The following is a 13,104-nucleotide window of genomic DNA, read 5'->3' as shown; positions in this document are numbered from 1 at the left end:
TTCCTCAGCCCTATGTTTCCTCAGCCCTATGTTTCCTCAGCCCTATGTTTCCTCAGCCCTATGTTCCCTCAGGCCTATGTTTCCTCAGCCCTATGTTTCCTCAGCCCTATGTTTCCTCAGCCCTATGTTCCCTCAGCCTCAGCGGCTGTGTCTGTAGAAGGCACTGTAGATGTCAACGCTCCTGGAGCTTGTGGTTGTAGGATTGTAGTTTACTTCATGGCCAGGAGGTGTCAACATTGTTTTTCACCCTGTGATCTATACCTTCCACATGTGTTTTTCAATGGAGTTGCAAAACAATTGTGTGTGTGCGTGTCTATACAGGTCTGGAAAAAATTAAGAGACCACTGCAAAATTATCAGTTTCTCTGGTTTTACTATTTATAGGTATGTTTGGGTAAAATGAACATTTTTGTTTTATTCTATAAACTACTGACAACATTTCTCACGAATTCCAAATAAAAATATTGTCATTTAGGGAAATTATTTGCAGAAAATGACAACTGGTCAAAATAACAAAAAAGATGCAGTGTTGTCCGACCTCGAATAATGTAAAGACACACACACACAGTCCAGACCGACATACACACACAGACCATACAGACACACAGACCATACAGACCATACAGACACACACAGACCATACAGACCATACAGACACACACAGTCCAGACCGACATACACACACAGACCATACAGACACACACAGACCATACAGACCATACAGACACACACAGGCCATACAGACACACACCGACCATACAGACCATACAGACACACACAGACCATACAGACCATACAGACACACACAGTCCAGACCGACATACACACACAGACCATACAGACACACACCGACCATACAGACCATACAGACACACACAGACCATACAGACACACACAGCCCAGACCGACATATACACACAGACCATACAGACCATACAGACACACACAGACCATACAGACACACACAGTCCAGACCGACATACACACACAGACCATACAGACACACACAGACCATACAGACCATACAGACACACACAGTCCAGACCGACATACACACACAGACCATACAGACACACGCAGACCATACAGACACACACAGACCATACAGACCATACAGACACACACAGTCCAGACCGACATACACACACAGACCATACAGACACACGCAGACCATACAGACACACACAGACCATACAGACACACGCAGCCCAGACAGACACACACAGCCCAGACAGAAACAACCTTGACAAAACCTGAGACAGAGATAGAGCAGTGTGAGGGACACTAAGAGTGACACACACCAAACTATCTCACAGACAGCTACATTCTCCACTACCCTCACCTACTCGCACCACATCAAAGACATCTTATGCAACGTGGAGAGGGATAGGGAGACAACAGAGAGGTAGGAAGTAGGTGGAACATAGTCTACAGCGGAGCAAGAAAGATTGATCCTTCTTCGGGTGCACGCACACTCACTATGCTCCCTATGCAACTCAGCAGGTAGCCTCCTACCCCCACTGTTTGTGCAGACAGAGAGCAGGGAGTGCTTCGCAATCCTGGTCTGAATCGGAGTAACAGATCTCAGACATACACTAACCTCCAGACTGATGATGGTTATGAGAGGTGCTGTCGAGTCAGCCTTCCCTCTGCTCAGAGTAGCCATACTAGGCTGTTTCTGCTGCGTGCCTCTCCGCCTCATCTTCATCATGGCGGATGACCAGGGCTATGGGGACATGGGCTACCATGGCTAGGACATCCACACTCCAGTCCTGGACCAGCTGGCTGGGGAGGGGGTGAAGCTGGAGAACTACTATGTCCAGCCAATCTGCTCGCCCTCATGCAGCCAGCTCATGACTGGACGGTGAGTAATGTATTTATTGTACTGGCTTATTATATATTATCCTGAATGGAATGATTCTTCTCAAACGCCTGTGCATTCTTATAACCTTGCTTCTAAATAAAGGAGTGATCTGTCAGAACATTGCATGTTGTTTTGAATAAGTATGTATGTGTTTAGAACAATTGTTTGAAGGTTCTAACTGTGATCCCTGACAATAAATTGGTTCTGACAATCTTGCTTTAGCTCTCATCTCACCTTCCCCTCCTCTCCCCCTTTTCCCAGGTACCAGATCCACACGGGCCTCCAGCATTCCATCATCCAGGCACGCCGGTCCCTGTGCCTGCCCCCGGATGCACCCACTCTGGCTGAACGACTGCAGGAGGCAGGCTACAGCACCCACATGGTAGGGAAGTGGCACCTGGGCTTCTGCCGGCCGGGCTACCTGCCCACGGGCCACAGCTTCCATAGCTTCTTAGGCTCCCTGACTGGCAGTGAACACTTCTCCTGTCAGAGCTGTGACCAGGCTTCGACCTGCACGACGGGGAGAGACGACCTGGAGCTGAGCAGTAACTACTCTGCAACACTCTACATAAAGAGGTGAGGCCAGCCCTTACACACATCTTTCGTGATGTTGTATTACATGTATGAAAAGGAGCTTGTCTAGTACTAAACACTACTGTGCATGTTGGAAACGGAATGAAGAGGTTTTTAGAGTGTTCTTGATAAAGTGATTCGCATTTGATTATAATTGGGCATTTCAGTCTTTGGCTATTTCAAAGATTTGGACACAACAGAGTTGATGTATTTTACATAACGTCTCAATTATATAAAGATGTAACCTTTCTACCCAGGGTTCAGAAGAACCTGAGGGCCCATGACCCCGGAAGCCCATCTTCTTGTACCTGGCACTGCAGGCCGTCCATACACCCCTGCAGGCACCAAACCACTTTCTGTGACGCTGCAGTAACCTGGACAACTGCCCGTGACAACACTATGCAGCTATTCTGAGCTGTGTGGACGAGAGTGTGGGGGAGCTGGTGCAAGAGCTGAGGACCAGGGGCCTCTATCAGAACTCTGTCCTGGTCTACTCCTCAGACAACGGGGGCCAGCCCTTCTCTGGGAGCTGCACCTGGCCCCTGCGTAGAGATAAGGGTATCTACTGGGAAGGGAGAGTGCGGGCAGTGGGTTTCGTTCACAGCCCATTCCTGAAGCGGAAATGGAAGGTGAGCAAGGCGCTGATCCATGTTTCTGACTGGTACCCCCTCCCCCCGTTGTCTCTGGTGGGGGCACCCGAATAGGGCCGTGTCCAGCAGGACGGCCACAACGTGTGGGGGGCCATCAGCCAGGGGCTGCCCTACCCCCGCACTGAGATCCTGTTCAATATCGACCCGATATCTCGACAGCCCAGTGAGGCAGACTCCAGGCCCTCAACAGCTTCGGCATCTGGGACACAGCAGTGCGGGCAGCCATACGGGCTGGGGACTGGAAGCTGCTGACAGACCCTGCCCGGGGGGGCCAGCAGTGGCAGGACATGGGGCAAAGCCGGGACCCTTATGAGATCTCAAACCTGGCTGATGCACTGCCGGAGGTGGTCAAGATACTGCTGGCCAGACTGGCCGGGTACAACCAGACGGCCGTTCCCCCCCCCCCCCGAAACCCACCTGGTGACCACATGGTGGACCCCTCAGCTCCATGGGGGGATGTGTACACCCTGGCTGGGTAAGCCGGGCAGCAAGGAGCCAGGGGGCAGCAGGGAGGGAGGGAAGGGGAATAGTAGTATGATGAGGCACTATTAGGTGTGCAAACTGCAAGCCCTCTTTAAAAATGTGCATAGGTCCTCTCTGTTCTTTTTGTCCTCAGAGGGATGGAAGGAGCACGTGGACAGACAGACAGGACTGACAGACCTACATGGGACTGGATTTTAGTCACTGGCTGTCCCCTGGCCACCAAGGAGGGTGCAACTGTAAGATTGATGTTGAGGGTGATTTTTTGATGTCTCATCCGCCCATCAACAGGACAAAATCAGAATGACGCTCAGACACCTTTTTTGATTTGTACTTGATGATATAATGGACCGTCCAGGCTTCACGCTGCTTATGGCATACTCCTCTGTTGCCTAACCAACTCTAAACAACACCTCATTGCATCAAAATCATAAATTGGGGATTGGCCAGCATAAACTCAGTCAAAAATGCTGTGGCAGTTGTGCTCTTCAGTGCGGTTACAGTACATTACACCCAAAACCCAAGCCACGTTCCAGACATACACTTTTAGACAAAAAGATTCCAAAATGGTTCTTCAGCTGTCCCCATAGGAGAACCCTTTTTGGTTCCAGGGAGAACCCTTTTTGGTTCCACATAGAACCCTTTTGGGTTCAATGTATTACCCTCTGTGGTAAAGGTTCTACCTGGAACCAAAAGGGTTCCACCTGGAACCAAAAGGGTTCTTCAAAGGCTTCTCCTATGGGGACAGCTGTCAAACCCTTTTAGGTTCTAGATAGCTTCCTTTTCTCTAAGAGTGTATGTGGCTCATACTGTAAGTGTGATATACCAGCTGGCAAATCGCGGACTGTGAAATAATGCGGATTTAACTGGAGCAGACTGGATCAGGGTGGCACTTAGGGTTTGGATGTGTCACATTATAGAATCCAGATCACATCAGATTAGATCAAATGTGAGGCTTGCATCTCTTGCCTGTAAGTAATTTGTGCAGGAACTAATGTGTGATTATGCTTGTACTGTATATAATGTAGGTAACGTTCAGCAATTCTGCAGCAATCCCACACACAGAAGGGAGAAGCGCTGTTCATTTCTTATTTCCAGCAACAAGCTGCCTACTACTTCCCTGCCTCCTCCTTTCTCCCTCCAGCCAAGTCTCACCCTTCCCTCTTGTCTGATCTCTCGCTCTTTCTCCCTCTATCTCTCATTTCATCTGATTTTCTCTTGCTCTTTGCCTCTTTCCTACAGCAGTAGGAACATGTTCTTCATCCTCCTCCTCCTCCCTCTTCATCGTCTTCTTCTCATATTCTTCTTCCTCCTCACTTTCTCATTTCATTCGGAGATCAGGTCAGTTTTTAAGTAATAGGCAGGATGCATGTGAGTCAGAATTGAGATCTGATGTACAGAGTTACATAAACAGAAAGGAGGAGGAAGGCTTCCTAGGGGGGCAGCAAGGCCATGCTGTTTGAAGCACTCCCTGCCTTATCTGTTATCTCGCCATTTGAAAAGATGAACATATCCTAACATACCAGTAAGTGTCTATGTATAGTTTGATGCTAATGGTATACTGAAATGCGTTCTGCCGTTTGCTGCTTTCCATTCATAAAGAGACTCTGACAGAATGTGTTGGCGATTTTGTCACTTGTGTTGAACATCTGTGTGTTTACGTGTGTGTGTGTGTGCATACATTCCATATAGATATATGCATAGTACTATCATCACAGCCCAAACACTGAAACTGGAATCTGGGAATGAGATTAGTCAAGAATGCTTTGAATTAACGTTGGGTCTTTCTGAAGGCAGCCACTACAGCTTCAAACCCCAAAACTCAGAGGCCCTGTAGGTCTGAGACAAAAAAACATATAGCGAGCTGATTCCTGTGAAGTGACACAAGCTATAAATCACTGAGGTGACACACACAGTGTGCTGTCCAGGAGGTCAGCTGGGTAGGAGTGACCTTTAGTGACGTCACAGTGATCCGTCACACAGCAACAACGGCAACATAAGCAGTCTATGTTCAGAGTCAAAAACCTCTAGCGTTTTGAGTTGAAATTATAGAAAGGGTTGTGGCCCTGGAGTGAAGTCATGTGTAGTACACATGAAGATAGCGTGGACAGTGGATACATACTATAGTATAAACACACTAAAACACAGCAGAGCTGTTAAACAGTCACCCTTTAAACCTGTGTGATGACCAAAAAATGGGCAGGGACACATTTCCAGTGTCCCTTGGTAAAGGGTCACCTATTAGCCCTTGGAATTGATCTGTCCTTTTAAATAGGTCATTAGTAGAAACCTATGGTGTTGTAATTGACAGCCTGCAGGCGTAAAACTCAACTAAAACTAAATGCATGCTCTTCAACCGATCGCTGCCTGCACCTGCCCGCCCGTCCAGCATCACTACTCTGGACGGTTCTGACTTAGAAAATGTGGACAACTACAAATACCTAGGTGTCTGGTTAGACTGTAAACTCTCCTTCCAGACTCACATTAAACATCTCCAATCCAAAATTAAATCTAGAATTGGCTTCCTATTTCGCAACAAAGCATCCTTCACTCATGCTGCCAAACATGCTTTCGTAAAACTGACTATCCTACCGATCCTCGACTTCGGCGATGTCATTTACAAAATAGCCTCCAACACTCTACTCAACAAATTGGATGTAGTCTATCACAGTGCCATCCGTTTTGTCACCAAAGCCCCATATTCTACCCACCACTGCGACTCGTCGCCAAACCCACTGGCTCCAGGTCATCTATAAGTCTTTGCTAGGTAAAGCCCCGCCTTATCTCAGCTCACTGGTCACCATTGCAGCACCCACCCGTAGCACACGCTCCAGCAGGTATATCCCTCTGGTCACCCCCAAAGCCAATTCTTCCTTTGGCCGCCTCTCCTTCCAGTTCTCTGCTGCCAATGACTGGAACGAACTGCAAAAATCACTGAAGCTGGAGACTCTTACCTCCCACACTAGCTTTAAGCACCAGCTGTCAGAGCAGCTCACAGATCACTGCACCTGTACATAGCTCATCTGTAAACAGCCCATCCAATCTACCTCATCCCCATACTGTATTTATTTATTTATTTATCTTGCTCCTTTGCACACCAGTGTCTCTACTTGCACATTCATCTTCTGCACATTCTACCATTCCGGTGTTTAATTGCTATATTGTATTTACTTCGCCATCACAGCCTATTTATTGCCTTACCTCTCTTATCCTACCTCATTTGCACATGCTGTATATAGATTTTTCTACTGTATTATTGATTGTATGTTTGTTTATTCCATGTGTAACTCTGTGTTGTTGTATTTGTCGAACTACTGTGCTTTATCTTGGCCAGGTCGCAGTTGTAAATGAGAACTTGTTCTCAACTTGGCTACCTGGTTAAATAAAGGTGAAATAAATAAAATAAATAAACAGTAATGATATCCCACAGTTGCCAGAAAACAGAAAGGAACAGCTTTATGCAGATACCTACATGTTTTTCATTTGGGTTTTTCAGCATATGATTGCCGATAATGTCTTGACTCATCTTCCCTCTGTGCAGAAAGACATAGCGACTCAGATACCACAGGTGGCTGGTTGCACTTTAATTGGGGAGAGCAGGCTCATCACAATGGATGGAAAGGAGTAAATAGAATGGTATCAAACACATCATTTCCATGTGGTTGATACAATTCCATTCACTCCATTGCAGCTATTATTATGAGCCGTCCTCCCCTCAGCAGCCTCCTGTTTTCAGATGCAGTATATAGTAAACTATATGTATTGTTTTTTTGGTTTGGGTGTTTCACCATATGTCTTGCTTATCCTTCCTCTGTGCAGATAAACAGAGCGATAACAAACAGGCATTTGGAAAGAAGTGCAGAGTTATTGAGTACAGTACTTTTTCCTTTCCTGTGAAAGAGAGAGAGTCAATAGGGCTGGATGAGGGAGGCGATGATGGAGGCGATGAGGGAGGCGGTGCTCTCAGCTCTTGAATCCTTGCCCAACCTCTGCTTATCAGCTGTGCTCTACATACCATGCCAAACTTCCCTCCTAGTCTCTCTCCCAGTTGAAGCATGAACTTGGAAGAGAGGAAACGCTCTTGAAAGATATTTCCATCCACCAGCCAAATTGGCGTAATTCTTGCTGAGTGAGTCACTCAACCTCAATGGTACCGCTACTGTATCTCTCTCCACTGCTGTGGAGCGGAGTTGTTTACAACGGAACGTGGAAGCTCTTCAGCCAGCCGTGGCTGGAGGTGTCTGCTACGCGTATAAATTATGCAACGTAATACAATGATGACAGAGCAACAAAAACAGGAACAGAGGGGAGGGCTCTATTGTCTCAGTGTGTGTATGTATGTGTTAGAATTGGCTTGTGGAGAATCAAATCTTGTGTAGAACTACTCACATGAAAAAATACTATAGTATAATATGGTATAAATACTGTAGTATTACTATATTTACATACCATAGTATTCACTGTAGTGTTTCTTCAGACTGTACTGTAGTATTTTTGCTGACTTTAGTACACTGTAGTATTTATTGTGGGGTTTTTGCAGATATGACTGTAGTACTTAATTTATGTATTTTACCTTTATTTAACCAGGTAGGCAAGTTGAGAACAAGTTCTCATTTACAATTGCGACCTGGCCAAGATAAAGCAAAGCAGTTCGACACATACAACAACACAGAGTTACACATGGAGTAAAACAAACATACAGTCAATAATACAGTAGAAAAAGAAGTCTATATACAATGTGAGCAAATGAGGTGAGACAAGGGAGGTAAAGGCAAAAAAAAGGCCATGGTGGCAAGGTAAATACAATATAGCAAGTAAAACACTGGAATGGATATCATAAGGTGAATGCATCAATTTGTAAGTCGCTCTGGATAAGAGTGTCTGCTAAATGACGTAAATGTAAATGTAAATGAATGGTAGATATGTAGTGGAAGAAAGTGCAAAGTAGAAATAGAAATAATGGGGTGCAAAGGAGCAAAATAAATAAATACAGTAGGGGAAGAGGTAGTTGTTTAGGCTAAATTATAGATGGGCTATATACAGGTGCAGTGATCTGTGAGCTGCTCTGACAGCTGGTGCTTAAAGCTAGTGAGGGAGATAAGTGTTTCCAGTTTCAGAGATTTTTGTTGTTCGTCCTGTCATTGGCAGCAGAGAACTGGAAGGAGAGACGGCCAAAGGAGGAATTGGCTTTGGGGGTGACCAGAGAGATATACCTGCTGGAGCGCGTGCTACAGGTGGGTGCTGCTATGGTGACCAGTGAGCTGAGATAAGGGGGGACTTTACCTAGCAGGGTCTTGTAGATGACCTGGAGCCAGTGGGTTTGGCGACGAGTATGAAGCGAGGGCCAACCAACGAGAGCGTACAGGCCACAGTGGTGGGTAGAATATGGGGCTTTGGTGACAAAACGGATGGCACTGTGATAGACTGCATCCAGTTTATTGAGTAGGGTATTGGAGGCTATTTTCTAAATGACATCGCCGAAGTCGAGGATCAATAGGATAGTCAGTTTTACGAGGGTATGTTTGGCAGCATGGGTGAAGGATGCTTTGTTGCGAAATAGGAAGCCGATTCTAGATTTCATTTTGGATTGGAGATGTTTGATGTGAGTCTGGAAGGAGAGTTTACAGTCTAACCAGACACCTAGGTATTTGTAGTTGTTCACATATTCTAAGTCAGAACCATCCAGAGTAGTGATGCTGGACGGGCGGGCTGGTGCGGGCAGCGATCGGTTGAAGAGCATGCATTTAGTTTTACTTGTATTTAAGAGCAGTTGGAGGCCACGGAAGGAGAGGTGTATGGCATTGAAGCTCGTCTGGAGGATAGTTAACACAGTGTCCAAAGAAGGGCCAGAAGTTTACAGAATGGTGTCGTCTGCGTAGAGGTGGATCAGAGATTCACCAGCAGCAAGAGTGACATCATTGATGTATACAGAGAAAAGAGTTGGCCCAAGAATTGAACCCTGTGGCACCCCCATAGAGACTGCCAGAGGCACAGACAACAGGCCATCCGATTTGACACATTGAACTCTATCAGAGAAGTAGTTGGTGAACCAGGCGAGGCAATCATTTGAGAAACCAAGGCTATTGAGTTTGCCGATGAGGATGTGGTGATTGACAGAGTCGAAAGCCTTGGCCAGGTCAATGAATACGGCAGCACAGTATTGTTTCTTATCGAGGGCAGTTACGATATCGTTTAGGACCTTGAGCATGGCTGAGGTGCACCCATGACCAGCTCTGAAACCAGATTGCATAGCGGAGAAGGTGCGGTGGGATTCGAAATGGTCGGTAATCTGTTTGTTGACTTGGATTTCGATGACCTTAGAAAGGCAGGGTAGGATAGATATAGGTCTGTAGCAGTTTGGGTCAAGAGTGTTCCCCCCCTTTGAAGAGGGGGATGATCGCAGCTGCTTTCCAATCTTTGGGAATCTCAGACGACACAAAAGAGAGGTTGAACAGGCTAGTAATAGGGGTTGCAACAATTTCGGCAGATAATTGTAGAAAGAAAGGGTCCAGATTGTCTAGCCCGGCTGATTTGTAGGGGTCCAGATTTTGCAGCTCTTTCAGAACATCAGCTGACTGGATTTGTGAGAAGGGAAAATGGGGAAGGCTTGGGCAAATAGCTGTGGGGGGTGCAGTGCTGTTGACCGTGGTAGGGGTAGCCAGGTGGAAAGCAAGGCCAGCCGTAGAAAAATGCTTATTGAAATTCTCAACTATAGTGGATTTATCGGTGGTGAGAGAGTTTCCTATCTTCAGTGCAGTGGGCAGCTGGGAGGAGGTGTTCTTATTCTCCATGGACTTTACAGTTACCCAGAACTTTTTTGAGTTTGTGTTGCAGGAAGCAAATTTCTGCTTGAAAAATCTAGCCTTGGCTTTTCTAACTGCCTGTGTGTATTGGTTTCTTACTTTCCTGAAAAGTTGCATATCACGGGGGCTGTTCGGATGTGTTGTTAGCTACCCTTACCACCAGGGGGCAGCCCAGTGTAATTGTAGTGTATTTGAGTTTTTAAATGGTTTGTAAAGGTTTCTAAAGTTTGTAATTTCCTCTTTGAAAAGTCAGACTTGATTTGCCCTGAAGAAAACTGTATCAACCCCTACAAAAATGTCCATGAATTACAATCCAAATAATTATTTCCTGTTGCTGCAGGATTATTTTCCTGCTGTTGCAAACTGGCTCAAATTAAGAGCCTATGTCTGTATACTGCTTCAAAATAGGTTAAAAGCAGCTGAACTAAAAAAAATGACTTCTTTGGTTGAAAACAGCCTATGTGGCATCAATATTAGTCAGAAACATTTATTCCAGTGCGAAATCTTTAAAAAATATATAATTTTGGTCATGAAGTCAGTATATTCCAAAACAGAGTTTTGTGAGATTTGTGTAACTGAAGTCGTCACAATTTACATGAAGGTTGGGTTTGTATTACAATCATACCCACTTGCCCACTAACACGGGATGATAACGCTTATCATGCACAGAGAAACAGGACCATTCTATGGATAATTCTTTTTTTAAATCCCCCAAATCATCATTTACTTGAGAAATACTGCACCAAACACCTTAGCAAGATGTAAAATTGCGAGACTAAGACTTTCTGGGCAAAAATAACAAAAACAACCTGTAATTCTGACTATTTTGAGGAAGTGCTAGGGGCTATGTTGTTGCTACAGTGACTCAACAGGCAAAAACAACAATAACTGCCAGGGTACAATATACTGAACATAACCACACTGAACCACACCCCCAAGAGTCAAGTCTCGTTTTTTTTCTTAATGAGCAGCAGAAAAGTCCAGGCAAAATCAGTGAGTTCAACTGTCCTTTAAATCTAAGAGAGAACCACCATTGCAGCACTACACCATGGAATACATCATAATCACACATAATATTGACACATATTGGTACATTCAGGAGAGGTCAAACGGCACTGGCTTGGAAATGGATACTGTTTCCATAGGACCATGCATTCTTTCACCGATCACCCTGATACATACAGCTTTTATTTGGCAAAGAGGAAAGTGGCAACTACCTCTCCTCCTCCTCTTCCCCCTCTTCTCTTTCCTCTCTCCTCTTTCCTTTCTCTTCCCAGGATCTGACATCCCACTGTTAGTTACCACCCACCACTCCATCCTGCACACCGCATGCTGAAGTCTTGTCCGACATGAACATCATAGAAAATTCTGCAATTAATATTGAGGCACCTCTGCACCGCTCTAATTAGGCTTTCATATCAGTCAGCCTACCTGTAATTACAGCAGAAGCCCGGAGCACAGCTCCTGTGTTCACTGCAAACACTCTATAATCACTGGCACTCTCCCTCCGCAACGTTGCCTGACTGTGAAGGGCTTGCCCGGTTCAGAGACAAAGTTCCGGGTCTGTGAGAGAAATACACTCACAAACAGGCTCACATTGACACATACTGTATCTCTCTTTCTCAATAAAAAAAACGAACACACAAACAGTCATTGTTTAAAACACACACTGACAAATACAGATATGTAATTTATCTGAACAGATATACACGAACAGAAGCACAGCTGTGTACAAATACACTTGCGGCGCATTCTGTCTTTCACTCTCTCTATACAAACACACGTGTGCACACAGACAGACAAGGAGCAGGAGCAGTGGCAATACACTTAAACATACTGTGAACAAGTCATATTAATACTCCTCAAAGAATTCATGAAAGCTCAGATAAACCTTTGCAGTGGAGCATGCAATTACATAAAGATGATGCTCCAACAACTTACAGTTAAATACTACTCTAAGACTAAAAAGAGACTTAACAGTAATTAGTTCAATTTTCTCAACCTATAACCCCAGAGGGAGAGACACACATTTCTCCACAGAATCAGCTCTCTGGATTTATGAGTCTGTTATGATGGAGACAGTAGTACAGATAATGAAGTAGGCAGCTCTTCCAGACTCCTGGAGAGATGGGAGTCACATCCCTCTGATGAATGTTGAAGCTGGGGGAGGCAGGGGGTTAAGGGGCAGCAGGGGGAGGTCGGGGACAGCTGGACATGGGGAGCCTAGAGCATGATGATAGTGAAGACCATTATGTTACAAAACCTTCAAAGGGCGCGTCCTCGCGACTCTACGTCTTACAGGGGACGCGCTCACCGGCCAAGCACACGCACTGTCGTGGATGCAAGGTCCGATCACTTCTGACACCAATGTAATGAAACAGCAGGGAGCAGGTCTCGAACCCTCGACCTTCTAGCCCGAAATCCAGCGCGCTGTCGACTGTGCCGCAAAAGCATGCTCGTGCGGCAGAGTCGATTTCCGCGCTTATAAACCCAGAGTCTTTACAATAATTGAATGTGGTCACTTTCATTTAGGCTTGCCTATCTCTGTGCCAATGCAGCATCAGATCACGTATGATTTCTTCTCGACTACCCTCGTAAGCAGGATAACGCCGCCCATATAATCTGTTCTGGGGTCAGTGTTACTTTAAACAAAGATTGTTAATAGGAAGCTGATCCTAGATCAGTGGCGCTCGAGACCAGAGAGGAAATATCGCGTTACTGTCCTTTTTTTTCTC

The 13,104-nt window shown here is 45.6% G+C and overlaps 1 pseudogene; it reads left to right on the top strand.

Moving 5' to 3' along the window:
* The first annotated feature begins 1,564 nt into the window (after positions 1-1,564).
* Positions 1,565-3,565, top strand: LOC115152664 (arylsulfatase I-like; annotated as a pseudogene).
* Positions 3,566-13,104: the final 9,539 nt, after the last annotated feature.

This window comes from Salmo trutta, chromosome 18 (assembly GCF_901001165.1).
Source record: "Salmo trutta chromosome 18, fSalTru1.1, whole genome shotgun sequence".
Taxonomy (NCBI): domain Eukaryota; kingdom Metazoa; phylum Chordata; class Actinopteri; order Salmoniformes; family Salmonidae; genus Salmo; species Salmo trutta.
This window is presented reverse-complemented; position numbering and strand designations above follow the sequence as displayed.